At 40.8% G+C, this 23,447-nt stretch overlaps 1 protein-coding gene across 27 annotated transcripts in view; it reads right to left on the reverse strand.

Annotated features, from left to right (window-relative positions):
- Positions 1-23,447, reverse strand: part of ESRRG (estrogen related receptor gamma) — a 696,316-nt gene that overhangs the window by 473,801 nt on the left and 199,068 nt on the right. For 12 of the 27 annotated variants that reach the window (XM_069544604.1, XM_069544586.1, XM_069544599.1 and 9 more), the window contains exon 2: positions 5,699-5,790. The exons of 4 other annotated variants lie outside the window; for them this stretch is intronic. The gene's annotated coding sequence lies outside the window, so the exon portion shown is untranslated. Of the gene's footprint in view, positions 1-5,698; positions 5,791-13,207; positions 13,363-14,205; positions 14,297-23,447 lie in introns of all 27 variants that reach the window. 11 more of the 27 variants (XM_069544591.1, XM_069544605.1, XM_069544592.1 and 8 more) reach the window with 2 other exon arrangements.

The following is a 23,447-nucleotide window of genomic DNA, read 5'->3' on the forward strand; positions in this document are numbered from 1 at the left end:
GCTATGGGAGCCTCATGTTTTTGATTCCCTACAACTCAAACCCTGTCTGCAACCGAAAGAGTCTCCATCTCCCTCCTAAATGATCCCACTCTTGGTTCAGTTTCTCAGATTCTCCAGGTGGCGGGGTTAAGCTGGCTGTCATTTTCTCCACCGAGTGTCAGAATAGCATGGCAAACGCCAAAGCAGGACCTGTTGAGCCACTCAGTCATGTCCAGCTCTTTTGTGACCCCATGGACTGTGGCCCGCCAGGCTCCTCTGTACACTGGATTTCCCAGGCAAGAATACTGGTGTGGGTTTCCATTTCCTTCTCCAGGGCATCTTCCCGACCCAGGGATCAAGTCTGCATCTCCTGTACTGGCAGGCGGGTTCTTTACCACTGAGCCACCAAGGAAGCCCCAGAGTGGGACGGCCTGCTCTCCAGTCAGATCTCCTCTACACAGCCAAACTTTTCAATGTCTCTGTACTTCAATTTCCCTGTGTTTAAAATGGGATAATACCAACTATTTTATGAGGCTGTAAACAAGATTTCATGATTTATTCTATTTAAAGCACTCAAAAGTGCTCTAGAAAGCATTATGGAAATACAAGTTATTATTCTATTTTCCAAATTTCCCATAGTGAACATCCACCAAGCTCCTCTGTCCATGGAATTCTCCAGGCAATAAAACTGATGTAGGTAGCCATTCCCTTCTCCAGGAGATCGTCCCACTCAAGGATTAAACCTGGGTCTCCTGTTCTGCAGGCAGATTCTTTACCATCTGAGCCACCAGAGAAGCCCATAATAATAATAATAAAAACTCTTAAAGATATTCAATAGTTCCCAAAGATTTCTAAATCAACTGTAAACCCTCTGCCTACCTGAATGCCCTCTCTCCAGGAAGACGAACCTATTTTCCTTATGCAACTCAATCTTCTGACTTTTTTTTCATTCAACATTTCCCAGTTCTTTAGCTCCATCCCCAAATCCAGTGTCTGCCCAGGGAATTTTAAGAACTGGCTCTCAAATGAGTAAAAAAGCCCCCCAATTTTTATCATTCACCAATATAAATGTTCCCATCCTGGCTGATTTCAAGCCGCCAACACGGCATCATGGAGTATGTAGTTAGGAAGAAATAGGCACCATTAGATAGTATTTCCATAGTTCAAATACAACAGGCAGACCTCAAGAGCATAGAAAATAGCGATCTATGGGGGGAAATTATTAGGAAGCAATAAGTTCTATTTATTACTTTTGTTTTTAAGATCACTGACTTACTTTAAGTTTATATAATTTAATTCTTCATAATATTTCACAAAAGCTGGCTTACAAAATTCCTAGAAATTTAATGCTTGACTCTCTTGGGTTGAGATGGCTCTAGAACACCATGTAACACCCCGCTCCCCAACCCCAAGCATCCTCCCATTGACTCCAGCTTTGTCTTCCTGAACTGGTTCTCCTTGCCTCCTCCCCTGACCCTTGGGCTACCCATCCTAGAGTACAGGATGACAGCATCCCACTGGTCCTCCTTTGCCCAATGACATTAAGCATTTTTAAGGGATATTAATTATATTTAGCATCCCAGCATGCATGTTTTATTACCTTTTTTTTAAACTATTTTGCATATTAGCCTTTCTCCCACCTCCAAATTAGATCATATTTGTTTTACACTAGTGATTATCAGGAGAAGGCAATGGCACCCGACTCCAGTACTCTTGCCTGGAAAATCCCATGGGTGGAGCAGCCTGGTAGGCTGCAGTCCATGGGGTCGCTAAGAGTCAGACACAACTGAGCAACTTCACTTTCCCTTTTCACTTTCATGCATTGGAGAAGGAAGTGGCAACCCACTTCAGTGTTCTTGCCTGGAGAATCCCAGGGACAGGGGAGCCTGGTGGGCTGCCGTCTATGGGGTTGCACAGAGTCGGACACGACTGAAGTGACTTAGCAACAGCAGCAGTGATTATCAACTACAGAAAAGGAGGGGTCTGCATCTTTGAGAATCATTTGAGAACCTAGGTACCTTTACAAGCCTCTCCTTCGCCCAGCCAAAGGATGCTGAAATTTCAGTTCCAATGTCTATCTCTTAGGTTAGAGAATCACTATTTTATATTTGCAAATCTTAGCCCAACAAACATAGTAACTACTCAGTAATTACTTGTAGATTGAAGAGATCAGATATTCCAGAAGGAAAAAGAAATCCTATTGATGAATTTAAAAGTCAGCTATCTTTCAAGGTAGGGTTTTGGTTTCTTTATAGAAAGAAATAACAGTACAGTCCGGGTAGTTATATTTGGATATAATAGTGAGAAAACAGGTTACATCAGGATATTCTTTCTTATAAAGGCAGTGAAACTTCTTCCAACAGAAACCTAAAGCATAAGCCCATTACTACTAACAAGGTAAAGTGGTGGATGCCTTTATTAATGTAAAAATGACTGGAAATTCCTGCTGTCACATTCTTGGAAGCCTTGGAGACCTGTAAATGCACACACACACATACATGCCTGCACACAGACATGCGCATAAACATATGTGGCATGATCATACACTTACTGCAAGAGCGTTTTTAAACACCAGGTGTGATGGCTACGAACTAACTCCATTAGAAATGACAGTATTGCAAGATCAAATTGTTTTATTCCTACTTATTTTGAAATAACATCACAATTAACTTGTCTCTCACGAACTTCAACAACAACAATAACAACAAAAGCAAGAGAAAGCTAATGGCCTTCATGTTTGCATGGAAATTTTGGCTCACACTAAAATAGTCCAAGATAAGCACCAGCGATAAAGCAGAAAAGCTACCTTTGAGAATGAGAATTGCCCTATCACATCATTTTCTGAAGGAGAGATCTCAGATTATCCTGCATCCAAGTCTACATGGATTCCTTCGGCAGATACCCAGGGAAACTTCAGGAAAGGCATTCTCAAGCCATCCTGAAACAGTCACCTTGTAAATAAGTAAATCTTTCTCTTTCATTGGCACTTATATTTGCCCCAAGACAGTCTGTTTAGTAAAGAAAAAAAAACTCTCAAAATTTGGACCCCACTTTGCCAGCAGTAAGCTTTCTGCTAATTCTGTCATAAATAAAGAGCATTGACAAAGGCATTAACGATGGAAACAATAAAAATAGTCAGGAAGGGCAGCAAAAAAGATTGCCATGATGGTCTGTCTCAGTTTGCAAAAAAAAAAAAAAAAAAGGTATTAAAATACCAATGATACAAAAATAGACTTGGACAATTATCTTCTTCACGGGGAGGGGGAAACTGCTCCCAGACCTCATAAGATGGGTGTCTTCAAGGTTTCATTGATTAGTTGATAAGTTTGCTGGTGAATGATGAGTCGATTAGTCAGAAGGGTTTGAATTAGTTACCAGAGCTGCGTCTTCCATGAATAAAATGCAGGAGTGTCCTCTCTCCCACCCTCTGTGACAGATGATATCTGTTTTCTCCTGTGAGTTTGAATTTAAGAGCCACTGAAGCTCAGCCACAGTATATTCTGGCTCAAATGAGCTGAAAATTGCATTCAATTTGAATTTCAAAAATGGAGGGGAAGAAGGGGGAAAAAAAAAACCCCTCAGCACCCATCAAGTCTCCACACATTTCAACTATTTCCTGCTGCTTAGTTGCATTCCGCCAGGCTGGGGACCTGAAACCAGGATGTACTGCAGGGGGTAAGAGCATCGCTGGATTTCTGCCCAGTCTGAGTTTAAAAATAAACTTTTAATAGTCAGGATCAAAGCAAACCTCACTTTAACACACATGCATAATGCACACCGCGACCCGGCGAAGAAATAGATTTATCTTTTCCAAACTCAAATTGACCTGCTTTTTTTTCCCCCTTATGTACTTTGGAGGTGATAAAGGTGAAGGTGTTTTCCCTGGGAAACTCTAGAAAGGCAAATTCTTCTCTAAATTAAAATTAATTCCTCCTCAGCTCACTTAAGACCCTCATTCCCTGTTGCTTGATTTTTCCCCTTCTCCTGCCTCGCATTACAAAGCAGGTACATTCCTGAAAAGTTGAGTGAGTGGACATTGATTTTTTTCAAATCAAATCATATTTTAAATGCTCTAAGAGAGTTAGTTATTTAAAGGAATCTCGTGATAAATTATTTTATAAAGCCAAGCTATTTTGAGAGTGCAGATACTCGTCCCTTCAGGCAAAGACACCGTCAGCATGCATTTGAAGCCACATGCAGTTTTCTTACAGCAGGGCATACCTACAGTTTTGAAGAAACACAGATTGAAGTATCACCAATAATTAAAACTAAATTGTTGTTACCCAAAACAACAGATAACATCCCAGAAACATGTAACTGAATGATCTGGGGCCAGAACTGCAATTCATGATTGTTGGAGCTGAAGGAACACAGAGAATATCAGATTCATTTCAACCCACTTCACACATGGAAGTGTATTCTCCCATTGCCTAAATCACGCTGCAAATGAAGCAGCTTGGGTGCTATGAAAAAGGTAATTCAGTTCTGAAGGCCATTTTCTACACGGAAGCAGAAATCTGTTGAATGCTGTTCAGATAATCCAATGACTCTAGAGGGTTCAATACCAGGCAGGATGGAAAGCATGGTTTCCAGCATCCTTGCTCTGCCCAGGAGGTTGGGGAGGTGGGGTGGGGGGTGGAGGATGGGTACCGGATGACTCACTGATCCCACCTTGGAGAACCATGCACAGCAATGGTTTGCCTCCTTTCCTGAGTTGTGAACCTGTGTGAGCGTCTGATGGAAATACAGACCCTTTCCAGTTTAAGAACCCCTCCATACTATGCTCCTCATAAGTCATCACCACAGGGTTCATGGATGCTGCTGCTAAGTTGCGTCAGTCGTGGCTGACTCTGTGCAACCCCATAGACGGCAGTCCACCAGGCACCCCCGTCCCTGGGATTCTCCAGGCAAGAACACTGGAGTGGGTTGCCATTGCCTTCTCCAATGCAGCAAAGTGAAAAGTGAAAGTGAAGTTGCTCAGTCATGTCCGACTCTTCAGCCCCATGGACTGCAGCCCACCAGGCTCCTGCATCCCTGGGATCTTCCAGGCAAGAACACTGGAGTGGGGTGCCACTGCCTTCTCCGCAGGGTTCACGGATCCAGGACCAATTGAGTAACTGATGAAAGTATAGAAAAGTAGGCATTACATGGTTTTCCTTCAAAAACAGAGTGAAGAAGACTTGACATCTAGATATATTTGGAAAGAACTAGGCATCCAACTGGTACCTGAGAGCATGCAAGTACTCTACTGAGTTCACAGAAGGCAGACTTGAGAAGGCTTCCTATCTTAAGTACAGGACAAGACCAAGAGAACGATAACGCTTGAAGCTCTCGCGAATGCCAAAACAGAAAAAGTAAGAAATGATCTGACCCTGGCAGCTGCAGCTTAATGGCCAATACAGGGAATCAGCAGAAACACAGCAAAACTTTTCAAAAAGAACCATGATATCATTGCAACACGCACTGCTTAAAGTCTCACTTGTCTGAATATCCCATAAAACAAAACCTGTGAAAAGCTTGAAAACAATGTTCTTGCATTTTAAAAGACAGAATGAGGGAAATATGGGTGACTCTTCACATACTAATGAAATCCTTGCCAGGACCACAGGGACAAAGATGTGAAGAGGCCACTTAACTCTTTAGTGTGTATCACGTGGCATTATGTTCTGTGGCTATAAAGGATCATTCACGTCTCCTAATTTTTTAGGGAACAGCTTACCTTTCAAACTGCAACAATGTTAGCGTAGAATTTTTTCCTTACATCTTCATAATGTAATATTGTTTCATTGATGAACCAGTAAATTGTCAGCTCTATTCATTTATGTGGCGCGAGCAAGGATCCAACCCAAAAAAGGAAAAAAAAAAAAAAAGTGAGGTCAATTTCCTTGGCTGCTGCATTTAATAAAATCTCCCAGGCAAGAGAGTTAAGCACACATTAATAGCTATGACTTAGCTGCCTTCTGCAAGCCTTTGATTTTCCTATATATACTCAGGGCTGTATTAACACTAGCGCTAAGGGACAGTCCTCACAGCTTGTTTTAAGTTTTCTTCCTTCTCAGCTTTATCAGATTTATTAATCTTCCGCTTCCCTCTTATTTATAGTGCATGCTCTGGTTAAGGTTTGAAAGCATTTTCCATTATAACACCCATTTATAACTTTCAGAAAAAAAAAAGTCTTCTATCACAGGGCTCAAGGGACTTTCTACTTATTTCACGTTGGTCTCAAAATAAATAAGTTTCTCCAAATGGTGTGGGTTTGGGGTGGTTCTTATTTCTCCCATTCTCAAAATGAGACAAAAGGAAGCAGGTTGAGAAGGACAAGTTTCCTGATGGAAAAACTCGAAGGTTCGGGTATTTTTTTTGTTTCTGTTTGTTTTAAATTTGGTGGTACCTTGTAGCACGTGGGATCTCAGAATCCCAACCAGGGGTCAAACCCACATCCCGTGCTTTGGAAGTATGGAGTCCCAACCACAGGCCCACCAGGGATCCCGAAGCCTCGGTTTTAAATAAGCCCACAGCACATTTACCAGCGCGCTCTTTTTCAAAATCCTGTTTTTTCATAGAGTGTTTATCAGAGGAAATGGTTAGATTGAAACTAATCTTGTAAAACTGTGAATGTTTTACTGATCTTGACCTACAAAAATGGCAATTCCATATGATCTAACTTAACAGATCTCATATCTATACCCTCATATAAAAGAAGACCGTTTGGAGCCATATGTTGATCACAGGGATATCCAGAGGATTCTGTGCTGGACTTGGAGCCCAGGGCAGGGAGAAGGGAGAAGAAAAAAAGGTTGTGACCATCAGATAACTGAAGGGTCCTAACAATTTGTTTGGTACAGGTTCTCGTGCAGTTTGTTCAGTAAAAGATGTGGGAAAACTCATTAATTCTATGGTACCAGGCCATTCCCATCACACCCCTTGAGGCATGAATGTGGTAACTGTAGACTTCGGGGAGTGAACACTTCAAAGAGATGCCGGTGCTGTGATTAGAAGATTCTCAGAGGGGCTCTAAATCGTATTCACTCAAGACACCCTTCAAACCCACAGCTTTTTGCCTTTTCTTTAAAGAATGAAGTTAAAAGTAAAATGCTTGACAATTAAACAAGATTGAGGTTTCAATTTCAACTTTGCCTTAATACCCCAAGACTACAAGAAGCAATTGGAACCAAACTTTGATCATTTGCTTTCACGCTGAAGAGGAACTATTAGAGCACTCAAGAAACAAAGGGATCATTTTAAAAGTTTTTGCGTGAGGGAGGGCTGATGATCAACAAAGCCGGGAGACCAAGGAGGCTTCTGGCATAGAATGGAATTTGACAGGGTGCAATCAAGAAAAGAGAGATACTAACTAACAGAGAAAGACAAATATCATATGATATCATCTATACATGGAATCTACAAAATATGGTACAAATGAACTTAGTTCCAAAACAGAAATAGACACACAGACATAGAAAACAAATGCCATGGTTACCAAAGGGGACAGTGGGGGGCTGGGGGTTTTGCTAACTTAGGAGTTTAGGATTAACAGAGAAACACTACTCTACATAAAATAGATAAACAGCAAGGTCCTACTGTATAGAACAGGGAACTGTACTCAACATCTTCTAATAATGGGAAAGAATCTGAAAAAATTCAGTTTTATATGTATATATAACTGAACCACTTTTCTGTATGCTTAAAAGTAACAGGACATTAGGAATTAGCTACATTTCAACAAAAAAAGAACCCCCCCTCCAAATAAAGAAAATAAAAGATGCTCTGCAAATAAAAATAGGAGGGTATATTTGATATACTTAACTAATGAGAAAGAAGGCTAAATGAGTTGCATGTGAGAATCTAACCCTATTTATATTCTCGGACTGTGAACATAGGAAGCCTGTTTAAAATCTGTAATTCGTACAAATATAATGAAGCATTAAGAGAGTCCACTCAAGTGACACTACAGGGTAAGATGCCCTTGGGAATCTAATTTAGGTTGTTTATTATTATTATTATAAAGAAAGCCTAGGATTCCAGAGTAGGAAAGAAGGATTTGAAGGGACAAAAAGTCCTTCCGGGGCTGAGTTCATCAGATAATATGTTACTGTCCAGGTAATCATGCCAGTGGTCATGACCAATGTGGTTGTGATTTCAAGTTCCCACTTACAATACATAACTGGTCAAAGCCTATCTCGGAAATCAATGAAAATTCAAACTAACATTTACACTGTAGTTACAGTCTTGGGAACAGCTTCTCCTTTTGGCCTCACATGTAGCGCTTATCTCTGAGCAGAGGCATTCAACTCAGGAGCTTCTTACTGTGACCACCCCCACTTGCAGGGGCAGCCCAGGTCAGTGGGCAGTGGGACGCTGGTCTCAGAGTCTTGGGAAGAAAGAGTTACTCCCTTTCAGACATGCACAAGACCTTGGGAGTTGTTGCAAGAAGAGGAAAGATGGATGCCCAGTGCTTCTAGAATTCCTGATAGAAGAATTTGGAGTCTTCTGAACCCAATGGGACATGAGCTAATTGTCCACAGCCAATTGGGGTCTTGTTATTTGGGGGTTCTTGAAAGGTAGGGGTGAAGGAGGAATTAGAACCTAGCTCTTTGATCACTTTCCCCCCTCCCCCAGTTTTTGCATACTTTTGCCATAAATCTTTCATGCCCCACTCTGTCCCATTCAGGGATTGGTAATGAGGGAAGATGGATGGGCATTGGAAGGGTATGTGGAATTTATTCATATTACTTCAATGGTCTCCTCTTACTGCAAAATGTAATATACATATCCCCAAATCAGTTTCATTCTAAATGGTGCCAACCAACCCAGGTGGAAGATTTCTTCAGTATTGCAGATAACGCACTAAAGAATAGAAAACAAAACTGTTGTAGACCTGAAGAAGTTGTGTCACAGTTTGACTGAGATTTTTGTGGGTAATCTAGAAACTCACTACCATGTATGTCATCTTTTTCCTCATCTGCAGATAGTCTGAATTACAACCAACCAGTTTTACAATGTACAGTGGGACATTGCTATTTTATAAACTGGGAATTACCTATCCTCAATTCATTATTGAGGCTGGACATATGAAGTCACAAAAAAGAAATTCATTCCAGGATGAAAAGATACCAGGTACACGCACATAGATTTCTGCTTTGCACAACGTCGCTGGACATTCTTTCACAAAGATTACAATGTGACAGTGCCACACCACCATGACTGCACAAAGTGGGGTTGGAGGAGAAAGCATCTGAATTTTTTCCCCCTAACCCAGAGTTTATTTTTAAAGCAAAGCCAGAGAATCAAGTTTCCAGTTTCCCAACACTCACAGTCACTGACCCCAAGGCAAGAGAACTTGTACCACCTCAATCCCCACCACCAGCAGCCTCTGAGTAGTAACCTCCTTAGGAAGATGAAGAATTACCTCTCTGCCTTCTAATAGATATTCCAATACAAAGAGAAGCTATTAAGCACATAATGTTCATAAATTATGGTGGCACTACAGTGGAACTCATTGATGGCTATCCTTGAGGAAAAGCATATTTTCAGTTCCAAAACCTAAGGAATATGTCTTACTAGGACTCACCTGTAAAAAAAGCTCTGACAAACTTAGACAACATATAAAAAAGCAGAGATATCAGTTTGCTGACAAAGGTCTGTATAGTCAAACTACGGGTTTTCCATTAGTCACATACCGGTGTGAGGATTGCACCATAATGAAGGCTGAGAGCTGAAAAACTGATGCTTTTGAAATGTGGTGCTGGAGAAGACTCCTCAGAGTCCCAAGGAGATCAAACCAGTCCATCCTAAAGGAAATCAACCTTGAATATTCCTTGGAAGGACTGATGCTGAAGCTGATGCTCCAGTACTTTGGCCACCTGATGGGAAGACTTGACTATCTGGAAAAACCCTGATGCTGGGAACGATTGAAGGCAGGAGGAGAAGGGGATGACAGAGGATGAGATGGTTGGATGTTACCATCAACTCAACAGACATGAGTTTGAACAAAGTTTGGGATACAGTGAAGGACAGGGAAGTCTGGCACGCTGCAGTCCACGTGGTCACAAGAGTCGGCCACAACTGAGCGACTGAACGATAATACCTGTATTACGTTAACAGACACCAAAGCCTGGACATCATACACTTTCAAAACATAAATTAATGGCAGAAGTTTTTTAAAAGGGAGAACAATAATAGTTCCTTTGACTCAACTGAATATGACTTTAGCACACTGTCAGTAGTAGATGATAATCAGAATAAATTCCAAAGCTTGCTAGACTCCCAGCCATATGTTATTCACATCATTATAAATAAGTGTGATTATTTGAAGATTTGTTTCAAGATTTCAAAAAAGGCAATCAGAAAAGATTATCTGTAGGACTTCCCCGGTGGTCCAGTGGCTAAGACTCCATGCTCCCAGTGCAGGGAACCTGGGTTTGATTCTTGGTCAGGGAACTAGACACTACATGCCACAACTAAGACCCAGTGCAGTCAAATAAATAAATAAACATTAAAAAAAAGAGAAAAGATTATCCTGGGAAGGCATAGGATGTACATCTTTGGGGACAAAGATGACTTCAGACCCCTAACTCCCCCCATGAAGTTTGCTATAAGCATGCTTGGGGCTGGTGCATGGGGATGACCCAGAAAGATGTTATGGGGAGGGAGGTGGGAGGGGGGTTCATGTTTGGGAAAGCATGTAAGAATTAAAGATTTTAAAATTTAAAAAATAAAAAACTAAAAAAAAAAAAAAAAACAAACAGGGAACAATATAGTCAACATGGTATTTTAAAATGACCCTTGAAAGGAAGAGTAGGCCAGAGATTGATATAGTTTTGAGAATGGATAATAGCCCATCAATGTAGATATAGCTTTTTCACTGATGGATACAATGTAAGGCTTTCCTCCAATAAAGCTGAACTCCAGTTTAAGAGTTCCAGATTTAGATCTCCCAGTAGTTGCCACTGTGTAGTTCAGTTCAGTTCAGTCGCTCAATCGTGTCCAACTCTTTACGACCCCATGAATCGCAGCACACCAGGCCTCCCTGTCCATCACCAACTCCCGGAGTTCACCCAAACTCACGTCCATTGAGTCTGTGATGCTATCCAGCCATCTCATCCTGTCGTTCCCTTCTCCTCCTGCCCCCAATCCCTCCCAGCATCAGAGTTTTTCCAATGAGTCAACTCTTTGCATGAGGTGGCCAAAGTACTGGAGTTTCAGCTTTAGCATCATTCCTTCCAAAGAAATCCCAGGGCTGATCTCCTTCAGAATGGACTGGTTGGATCTCCTTGCAGTCCAAGGGACTCTCAAGAGTCTTCTCCAACACCACAGCTCAAAAGCATCAATTCTTCAGCACTCAGCTTTCTTCACTGTCCAACTTTCACATCCATACATGACCACTGGAAGAACCATAGCCTTAACTAGACGAAACTTTATTGGCAAAGTAATGTCTCTGCTTTTGAATATGCTATCTAGGTTGGTTATAACTTTCCTTCCAAGGTGTAAGCGTCTTTTAATTTCATTGCTGCAATCACCACCTGCAGTGATTTTGGAGCCCAAAAAAGTCAAGTCTGACACTGTTTCCACTATTTCCCCATCTATTTCCCATGAAGTGATGGGACCGGATGCCATGATCTTAGTTTTCTGAATGTTGAGCTTAAAGCCAACTTTTTCACTCTCCTCTTTCACTTTCATCAAGAGGCTTTTTAGTTCCTCTTCACTTTCTGCCATAAGGGTGGTGTCATCTGCATATCGAGGTTATTGATATTTCTCCCGGCAATCTTGATTCCAGCTTGTGCTTCTTCCAGCCCAGTGTTTCTCATGATGTACTCTGCATAGAAGTTACATAAGCGGGGTGACAATATACAGCCTTGACGTACTCCTTTTCCTATTTGGAACCAGTCTGTTGTTCCATGTCCAGTTCTAACTGTTGCTTCCTGAGCTGCATATAGGTTTCTCAAGAGGCAGGTCAGGTGGTCTGGGATTCCCATCTCTTTCATAATTTTCCACAGTTTATTATGATCCACACAGTCAAAGGCTTTGGCATAGTCAATAAAGCAGAAATAGATGTTTTTCTGGAACTCTCTTGCTTTTTTGATGATCCAGCAGATGCTGGCAATTTGATCTCTGGTTCCTCTGCCTTTTCTAAAACCAGCTTGAACATCTGGAAGTTCATGGTTCACGTATTGCTGGAGCCTGGCTTGGAGAATTTTGAGCATTACTCTACTAGCATGTGAGATGAGTGCAGTTGTGTGGTAGTTTGAGCATTCTTTGGCATTGCCTTTCTTTGGGATTGGAGTGAAAACTGACCTTTTCCAGTCCTGTGGCTACTGCTGAGTTTTCCAAATTTGCTGGCATATTGAGTGCAGCACTTTCACAGCATCATCTTTCAGGATTTGAAATAGCTCCACTGGAATTCCATCACCTCCACTAGCTTTGTTTGTAGTGATGCCTTCTAAGGCCCACTTGACTTCACATTCCAGGATGTCTGGCTCTAGGTGAGTGATCACATCATCGTGATTATATGGGTCATGAAGATCTTTTTTGTACAGTTCTTCTGTGTGTTCTTGCCACCTCTTCTTAATATCTTCTGCTTCTGTTAGGTCCATACCATTTCTGTCCTTTATCGAGCCCATCTTTGTATGAAATGTTCCCTTGGTATCTCTAATTTTCTTGAAGAGATCTCTAGTCTTTCCCATTCTGTTGTTTTCCTCTATTTCTTTGCATTGATCACTGAGGAAGGCTTTCGTATCTCTCCTTGCTATTCTTTGGAACCCTGCATTCAGATGCTTATATCTTTCCTTTTCTCCTTTGCTTTTTGCTTCTCTTCACAGCTATTTGTAAGGCCTTCTCAGACAGCCATTTTGGTTTTATGCATTTCTTTTCCATGGGGATGGTCTTGATCCCTGTCTCCTGTACAATGTCACGAACCTCTGCCCATAGTTCATCAGGCACTCTGTCTCCTAAATCCAATAAAATTGGCTCTCTTCTGATTTCATTTCTGAAGGAGATAGCTCTTCTATAAGAAGGACATGGCATTTTAAAAATAAGTGGCCACGATCCTCGATTCTAGCACATTTCCAACCATTTTTCTTCTACTTTAACCATGGAAACGTGGAAAGTCAGAAAGGGAAAGGAACAAGGACAAGCATCAGGAGAGAGTAAAGGTGAAAAACTAAGAGGAAAGAAAAATAATGGAAGGAAAGAGGAAGGTTAACCACGAATGAGCACACAGTTCACTCACTCAGACTTGGAGTACTCAGTGCAGTCCAATTCAAATAGAGGCAAACTTGGTTTATCACCCCTTTCCCTGAAGGATATAAGAATGCCACTGCTGGCAGAGATCCTGGAGATGGTCTACTCCAAAGCCCTCATGTCATCAGTGAGGAAAATGAGGCCCTGGAAGGGAAAGTAACTTCAAAGTCAGAGCAGGAAGCCAGGTTCACCGTGGACCAGTCTAAGGGTCTACCAACCACAGCCATGTGAAAGCAACAAAGGCTTGCTTCCAAGCCTTGCACGCATGCTGTTGCTCAGTCATGTCTGACTATTTTAGACCCCATGGACTGTAGCCCGCTGGGCTTCTCTGTCCACAGAATTTCCCAGGCAAGAATATTGGAGTGGGTTGCCATTTGCTCTTCCAGGAGATCTTCCCAACCCAGGAATCAAACCAGCATCTCTTGGGTCTCCTGCAATGCAGGTGGATTCTTTACCACCTGGGAAGCCCTTTCCGAATCACAGACAATCACTAATGATCCCAGGAGTGAAGTAAGATGGAGATGCCCTTCTCTCTTTTGGGGGGAAAAACACAGATCAGCTCACAGAATTTGAACGCACAGGAAGAGCTAGAATTGGGCACGGCCACAGCCGACCCAGCTTCGGGGGTAATCTGGCCCGTGGAGGCAGCACACTCTGAATTTAGAAAGCTCCAAGTCTAATTTCTTACATTCCCAACAAACTGTCTCTGGTGGTGATTATGCCGTAACATTTCTGATGATTAATTAAGAGACTTTCATTACATCACTTGGCTTGTAATTAACAGCTCCCCCTGTCTTTAATAGAATAGATGGCATGATATAAAATAAACAAGGGGGACCAAGTGGTAGGTAAACCCTAAGCCCAGATGATATCACCCTCCTCTTCCGTCAGGATGGAGGTGAAGAAGCAAAAGGCTGTGGAAAAGATGAGTGGGGTGTGCTGAAGAGGGAGAGGGGGGGAGAAGGCAGGCATTTGCTCAATCAGTACCTATTTTCAGAATTTCCTTCAAGCTGGCTCGGACTGAGAGTCATCAATTATTTAAAAGACGTAACATGATGCTTCCTTTGTTGAGGCAAATCTGCAAGCAGACCCCGAGAGAAAATAAAAAATGAATTAGGCAGAATGTATTAGTCTGCTCGAAGAAAACAAAGATTTAGCTATTGGGACTCACTCTTTTTAGAAACAGTTCAATTTTGTCTCCAAAATTCACAAACCTTTTTTCTCCCTCTCCTTACCTATTTATTTATTATTTTTAACAGTAGATCACACAAAAGGGGGCATGAATCATTTCCTAAACTTCTCCTTTCTTTCCAGATTCAGCTTGATGTATTGTCTTCATTTAAATTACAAATACACTAATCTGAAACACTGTTTACCAAGCAGCATTTTAAATGAAAGATACAAGAAATTGCATCACTCACATTTTAAAAATGACTTTAGACTTCGGACCTCATAAAAAACAGCCGACAGTGTTCTCTGTCTTGGCTGCTCTATTTCAGTCTAGCTAATGAAATTCAATTAGTGAGCTTTGTACTTAGGACATTATGATTCTGATGGTTGGTCTGATCAAAACTGGTGTGCCAAGCCCTAGTTCTGTTTTCTGGCAGACCACAGTTAAAAGGAAAATTCAATAGGGTAGATTGGCATGGGGAAAGTTAGTTTCAGAGGAACTCACTTCTCACCATCATTAAAAAAATATGGGAGGAGGAGAGCTGCTCCCTAAAAGGGTTTTATTATTTACTAATCAAATGGACTAACTTTTTGAAAAACCTCAATACCTAATTGTCATCATCAGTGTTAGTCTTTCCAAAAATAGCAACTGACCTAAAATAAACCAGTAACCAACTAGAATCAATAAATCACAGATTTAATCCGTTTTTAGGTTTGGATCTGCCTGAGCTTGTGTTTCAAACAAAAAGTACAAATACTGGACTCTTAGTGATGGCTTTATGTTAATCTTGTTCTTGTTCAGTCGTTAAGTAGTATCCGACTCTTTGTGACCCCATGGATGGTAGCCCACCATGTTCCTCTGTCCTTGGGATTTTTCCAGGCAAGAATCCTGGAGTGGGTTGCCATTTCCTTCTCCAGGGGATCTTCCTTAGCCAGAGATTGAACCCATGTCCCCTGCATTGACAGGTGGATTCTTTACCACTGAGCCACCAGGGAAGCCCAATGTCTTTTACAGGCCTTCCCAATTAAAGCAGTAAGCGTCACCCACAGGAAACCCTGAGCCTTTACACTGAAGATTCAGATTACACCATCAGTTCAGGAGGTGCTGTGTCTTTAACACCTGAAAGAATTTAACACTTGAAAACAGATATGCACTTGGCAAAAACCACTGGGCTGAAGCCTCGTACATTACACATCTTGATCCTCTACCTGGACCATTGGCCTTTGATTCAAGGGTACCGCGTCTGCATGGATCAGGTTGACTAGCAAGACACAATCTAACTCATCATTATATGGCCTGATTCTTTGGAGAGCAAAAGCAGAGAAGCAAAAATGGAAATTTCAGGTGGACATATAGCCATTGGTCTGTTAATAACAATCCTAATTAAGTAGCCAATTGAGACCTGAGCATCTATTTCATTTTCAAAGTTGTTTTCTTAAAACACAAATCAGGTCGTACCAGTTCTTTGCTTCTCTCACAGGGAATGATACCCCTGTCCAACTTGTGATAGACAGAAACCAAAAGAGCCATCCTTGGCATCTCTTCTATGTCATCACGTCTTTCCCTCTTTCTGGAAAACAATTACGGGAACAATCATCTGAAATTCCAGAAGTGGAATCTGACTTCTTGGTCCACTCCTTGGAAAGCTGTTCTAGAAGCTTTTGGTTTTACCTGAGAGTGACCCAGGATTGAGTACAGATACTCAGCCTGGACTTCTTGTACCCTTGGTGCTATTCTTCTCTGACTCAAAAATTGTACATCCCCCATCTGTTCTTGACAGGAATATCCATTCGGAAGTAAACTTTTTCTTGTGTCAAGTGCAAAAGGGAAAATGCACATTCACTTCCTTCCCACAAACGGGCTGCCTCTGATGTGTTTTCTCAGAGTTCATTAGTAAAATGCCTTGCTAGACTGTCTTGCTCCGGCTTGCTAGAGCAGAGTCTGCACCTCTCTTCTCAAATCCACATTGACTGACTTCACATTGGTAACTTGAAATCACACTGCAGCAGGAGTATTTACATCAAAGAAGTCACTAAAAGTCACAACACAGGTACTTTTACACTATGGCTACCAAAGGGAAAAGAGGAGAGGGGGGATAAATTAGGACTCTGGGATTAACATATACACACTACTGTATATAAAATGGGCTTCCTAGGTGGCTCAGTGGTAAAGAATCTGCTTGTCAATACAGAAGATACGGATTCAATCCCTGGGTTGGGAAGACCCTCTGGAGAAGGAAATGGCAACCCACTCCAGTATTCTTGCCAAGGAAACCCCATGGACAGAGGAGCCTGGTGGGCTGCAGTCCATGGGGTCACAGAGTCAGACACAATTTAGCAACTAAATAACAGTATATAAAGTAGATAATCAACAAGGACCTACTGTATAGCACAGGGAAATCTACTCAATACTCTGTAATAACCTATATGGGAAAAAAAAATCTGAAAAAAAAAATGGGTTTATGTACAACTGAGGTCACTTTGCTGTATACCTGAAACTAACACAATATTGTAAATCAATTATACTCCAATATAAATTTTTTTTTTTTAAATCAAGTGTTTTTTCATCCCCTTCCCTCACAGACAGTTTACCAGCACATCATGGAAAAGGCTTTAATTCACTGTTTTCCTCTTTGCAAATAAAAGGTACTATAGAGTGTTTTGCATCGACACCCATCCTTTTTCTTCTCTTTCCCTCTTTTGGGAGGACGCTAGTCAGAAGTTCACCACCTCTTATTCCTTGGCACCAGGCTTGACCATCTTTCCCAGCCACTCTTGCAGGTAGGTGTGGTCAGGGGATTGAGTTTCCTTCCATGGAAAGAGACTAAAAGTGATAGAAGCCTCTCCATACTTGGGCTGTAAGCCACCCCCACAAACACATTCCATAGTTTTTCCGTTTTTACAGGCTTCTGTGGATGCTATGGGCAACCCTGGATGCCACTCATCAAAGAAAGAGAGCAACAGGATAAGAAGAAATCAACCTTCAAATCCCTTCTGGAAAGAGACTTACCCCAACCGGGAATACCCATTGTGAACTTCAAATGTGAGAAAACAATAAAGTTTTTTTGTTTGAACAATTTACTATTTGAGAGTTTGTTTGATTCACCAGTCACCATGACTATAACTAAGCATTCTTTCTCTTCTTCTTTCAACCACTGTCTTTCCTCCCCCGGCTGATAAGTCCAGGGATGAGGACTGATCAAGACTGAGAAGACCGAAATAGGAGTCCTAATATATAATACTGACTTCTCATGTGGAGTTTTTGTTTCACTTAAGAGTTTTGAGTTCTATGCGTTGTTCATGTCAAGTCATTAGCCAGAAATCTGTGTTATTTCCATATGCTTGTGGTACTGTGTGTAGCTCATTCTTTCTCCCTTTAATGATGTCATCTAAATAAAATGTTCCAATTTATAATCATATCCACATCAGATATATATGAGGAATTCGATCCATATGCCCTATGTCTTGTCAAGGAAATTAACTATAAAGGCAGTATCGATATTATACAATTAAAATGAGGGCTCTTAACACCTTTAATTTCCCCCGACCTGACTTTCTTCACTCATTGTGAACAAAAAGTATGAATTCATTATTTGCAAATAGTCCAATCGCTTAATGTATTCTAGAAGGAGCAAAGAGTACACATACATGTACTCAAGCACGCATGTTTCTGTTGCTATCAGGGACAAAAATAACAATTAAGGTAAAGATAAGGAACCATTCTACGTTGTCAACCATGTAGGCTTAGTGGAACTCTAAATGTATTTTTAGTCCATATTTATGTATTTTAAGGTTTTCTCTTTCTATAACACTCAAGGTAAAGAAACAAAAAGGAGGGAGGGAGGGAGAGAAAAAGAGAAACCAAAAAAAAATTGGTTTCAATCTCTCCATATTATTTACTATATAAAGCATCACACATTTTCCTCCTTGCAAGCCTGCATAAAGAGTCTATTTGGGAGTGTTTGGAATTGTTGTGTTTTTAAAAATTTAACAATCATAGCTCTGAAGCTTAATCACTTGTATGTGTTACAAGACCAGATGGTTAAAGTGGGTGTTTGTTTACAAGCTCTTTGTATAAGGTTTTTTAGCTGCTTCTTAGTCCAAAGCTGGATATTTCAACTAACCAAGAAGGCAATGAGAAATGAGACGCGACTGGATTTCACAGATTCCTGGACTATTAGACTTCACTCCACCATCGTCCTGCACACCTGTACAAGGGAGGGTTTAGGGCCTAAGAAATAATAACATTTGCATGCCACGCTCTGAGTTCTTCATGGAACTCGGACAGGCTCTAGACGAATAAGAAATCTACCATGGGCTCAGCACTGCTGGCTGCTGGCAGTGGACCAACCAGAGAAGAACAGAGCGCCCTGCCTTCCTAACATCTTTAACTACCTCGAAGCTCTAGAATTTAAGACGTTTCCTGTTTTAACTGGCTTCGAGAACTGAGCTGTTTGACCAGTCTTATCCTCCTCCAGCTTTCCCCTTCCTGATGTGGATGAAAGGAGAGAAAGACAAATTTCTTGGTGGCTGCCCCATTCTCTGTTTCCTCTGTACTAACCACACAGCCAATATTGGCAAATGTGCAAAGGATGCAGGTTTATTTACCGCAAAATAAGTCCAATAACATTAAAGATTCCTTAAAAGAGAATGAAAAGTTTCATCAAGGAACAAACTTTAATGGCTTTGAAAAGATGAACATGTACTTCTTATTTTCTGGATGAGAAAATCCCCTTATAGTTCACCGTCTACTCTGGGGCTCACCTTCTCTCAACAGAAAGAAGGCAGTCAATACTTCCTTATTTTCATTCTTAATAAGATTAATGATGTTCAGCACAGTTAGCCCACCTAGAATTAATATCATACAACACGAGCTATCTGTCCTGCATGGGTTCTCCAAACTGGTATCCTTCCTGTGACCACCCAATCAGTTCCAAGAAATAAGATATTAGAGCCAAAGGGGCGAGAGACGCACATGAATATCTTAGCATTTCAGTGACCTTCTATCCTACTGTACAACCTACCAGCAAGAAATTACATCCCAACAAAAAAGGGTTTGATCATTGTCATTTCAGGCATTTGATTCCTTGTTTATTAGTTTGGGGGATAGATCTTTTCCATTACTTCTTTGGATTAACTCAGCAAAATGGGACATCATTTAACTGCATCTTTAGGATAAGGCTTGAGAAGGAAATGGCAACTGACTCCCGTATTCTTGCCTGGGGAATTCCATGGACAGAGGAGCCTGGTAGGCTATAGTCCATGGAGTCACAGAGTTGAACACGACTGAGTGACTAATACTTTCACTTTCACTTTAGGATAAGGAATGCACATCATTTATTATTTATTCTCCCAAGAACCACACAGTACTTTGCACATAGCCGGTGTTTTAGAAAAGGATGTTGAATGAATGAAGGAATAAATTACTAGCATTGATTATTCTCTTCCAATCTTAAAGAATGCAGAGCTTACTTTAATACATGTCATTAGCCTTGGCAGGAGAAGGCAATGGCACCCCACTCTAGTACTCTTGCCTGGAAAATCCCATGGATGGAGGAGCCTGGTAAGCTGCAGTCCATGGGGTCGCTAAGAGTCAGACACAACTGAGTGACTTCACTTTCACTTTTCACTGTCATGCATTGGAGAAGGAAATGGCAACCCACTCCAGTATTCTTGCCTAGAGAATCCCAGGGATGGGGGAGCCTGGTGGGCTGCCGTCTATGGGGTCGCACAGAGTTGGACACAACTGAAGCGACTTGGCAGCAGCAGTAGCAGCAGCCTTGGCAAAGTAAAGTCAGGATTACCTAGATAAATGAGCATATTTATGACATGTGACTGTTTTGCCTTCTGAAGACAACTCTTAAGAAAGAACATTTCCCCCCCAAAAAAACAAAAAGAACCAACCGATATTTTAGAAGAGAATATGAAGTATGATTTTTCTCTCAACACTTGATAATCATTTGTTTATAAAACTAACAAAAAAGACACACATTGAATCAGGGATGTCTAAGTGATCTCAGAAATAGGGTCATCTGTCCCCATAACATGACAGCATGAATTAAACAAATATGTTCCAGATTCTTCCATGTATGTATCCCGACTCTGGAGCCTGTAAATAAAATTTACAAAAACCTGTCAATAAACTGTGAAATTAGGGGGAAATAAAAGAGTGTTTCCATTGTTTATAACCTTTAATAAGGAGAGTGTGTATAGTCAAATTCAAACAGACTTGAAATATTGTCTTGATTTTTTTTTTTTTGACTGTGCCAAGTGGCCTGTGAGATCTTAGTTCCCCGACCACGGATTGAACCCAGGCCCTCAGCAGTGACAGCGTGGAGTCCTAACCACTGGACCTTCAGAGAATTATTTCTCTTGTCTTTTAACAAAAGAAATAAAACTTAGCACATATACTTTCTAAGGTAACAGTGTCCACCATAGAGTAGTTGCTATGGACTGAATGTTTATGTCCCCCTGAAAATTATATGTTGAATCCTAATGCCCAAAGTGACTGGCATGTGGCCTTTGGGGTGATTAGATTATGAGAGTGACACATATCCCCTGTGGTGGAATTAATACCTTCACAAAAGAGGCCTGAGTGCTCCCTTGTCCCTTCTTCCATGTGAAGTTGCTGCAAAAGACACCATTTGGGATGAGGACCTCACCGGACACCAGATCTACTGCAGCCAAGACTGTGGACTTCCCAGCCTTCAAAACCGTGAGAACTGAATTTCTGTTATTCAAAAGCCACTTTATTTAGGGTACTTTCTGATAGCAACCCAAACAGACTAAAACAGTAGTCCACTTTTAACCAAAACTTGTTAAATGAATAAATGTATATAGCAGCCAGTTCTCTATCATGGTAAAGATGTGGCTTGGGTATAGAAAGTTAAACCCAAACTCAACTTCTGATTTGCTAAAAATCCTTCCCTTACTGTGCACAATGATTATTTATTCTTATTTGTGACATAAAATGAATGGGCACTTGAAACAAGAATGTTTAAAATCAAGATGGGATTTTTCAGAATGCATCACTTCCTAATTCTACTACTATATATTTGTCTTATCTATGTTTTCCAAAAAGATTATGTCTATTGTATCTGGTAGCAGAAATACTACATGACAGGTGCTACTGTGATTGTAACATGAAAGTATCTAGGTAGGATATTTTACACCACAGAAATTGGCAAACTCTGCAATTCAGGATTTGATTTATTGTTTGGTTTACTGTCTTGTCTTCAGAAATGATGGATAAAATGTAAATAAAGTAAATTTAATTAATAAAATAAAATGCCCTTTCACATTAAAAAAAAAGATGTGATTTTCCTTTCATTATATCCCTCTAAAAGTCCTGGGAAAATCCAGCTAGGCTTCTGCACACATAGAACTACTCTTCTGCAGACTGAAGGGGCGCAGAAACACCAGCAGTAGCTATGAAATATCACTGGTGGTCACTATTCATGTTTTATATACTGTCAGCAGCAACATGGTCATTTAGCATCAGACACAGTTATCCAGGCACTTAGATGATGCAGCAAGTGTCAATAATGATGCTACCATTTATAGCCCAATAAACTATCCTTTGAACAATATTAGTAACATTAGGCTTAGGTAGCACTCAAAGTACTAATGCCTTAATATAGATATATTGCTATAAGCATAGTTTATAGCACGGAACATAAACACAAATCCAGTGACATTAATAAATCACTTTCTTGACTGCTTAAAAATGTACTGCCAAAATGGGCTTTATGCATTACACAATGGAGCAGAAGGCAGCGATATATATTTAAATTTTCCATTTTTAAGCTGTCACTCAAAAACTTTTCATCCTTTTTTTAGCTTATTGATCTTACCGGCTTGTGATAACTGCTTCAACTGCTTGGTTGAGCTGTTTTTAGCTTCTGCTTCTTTTTAATAAGAGCTAAATCAGGAATCATAAAATGCTACTAATTTAGCATATTTCAATAGAGATGGAAGTTACAAACAGCATGAAAATAGTGCGATTCTCATGTCTTATTGCCCTAGAATCCCAGATTTAATTGCCATGTGGTATAGTATAATGAAGGGGATAGTGATGCTATGTATCACCATATACACACTGAAATAAAACTTGTATTAAATATGCTAAAATAGTTGCTCCAGGTTTCCTGATCCCTTCAATTAAATATTTTTGCACATGAATGAATTGTATGTGTGTATATATATATATAGGTTTTTAATTGTTGTTGTATATAGAATAGATTATGTGCTATTATTTTCTTTCTTTTTGGTTCATTTACAAAGAAAGCTCCACTCTTAAGGTTTTTGCTGTTCCTTACCTTACAATATATTGTATTGGCCAAAAAGTTCATTCAGGTTTTTCCATGAGACCTTATGGAAAAACCCAAGTGATCTTCTTGGCCAAACCCAACACATCTGGCATCAAAACAACCAAAATATCATCAGCAGAACAACTCAACTGATTACCTGGTCAACCAATTTGCATCATCCCCTCCACACCGTGCATTCTCTTCAACTTGGAGTGGCAAACTGTTAACCACAGTCAGGAAACTTCTCAAGGCTGATTTTGGATCAGAACCTTATCCTCTCAGATCTGTGTCTGCTCTCAAAGGAGACTGTCTCTGAACTCTGCAGCAAATTGTAGTTCGCTTCTCCCCTCACTGCTAGCCCCAAAGTTCAGGGCTCAGTATGGAAGAAAGAACGGTCCTCATAGCTCATTGCCCCTATTTTGCAAATGGCTGCATGGAATGCAGAAGCCACCAACCCCCAAGGCCCAATCCATAAGAAATATCCCCGTGACCAGTAGACAGTGTGGTCATGGTCGTGGCTCTGAGTACAGCCCTGAATCTCACCCACTGAGACAGGACAAAGCACCGGATTTGCTCACAGTGCAAATCCTGTCACACCTTCCCCCGACGTCCTCCCCAGAAGCGGTGATAGTAGCAACTATTGAGCAGCCACGAAGATTAGTCTCAGAGGCAAGAACAGCTGGATTTTTAGTTACTATCATTACATCTAGCTTCTGAGAGAACCTTGAGAGCATGCAAAAATAGCCAAAT

The sequence above is a fragment of the Ovis canadensis genome, chromosome 12 (assembly GCF_042477335.2).
Source record: "Ovis canadensis isolate MfBH-ARS-UI-01 breed Bighorn chromosome 12, ARS-UI_OviCan_v2, whole genome shotgun sequence".
Classification (NCBI taxonomy): domain Eukaryota; kingdom Metazoa; phylum Chordata; class Mammalia; order Artiodactyla; family Bovidae; genus Ovis; species Ovis canadensis.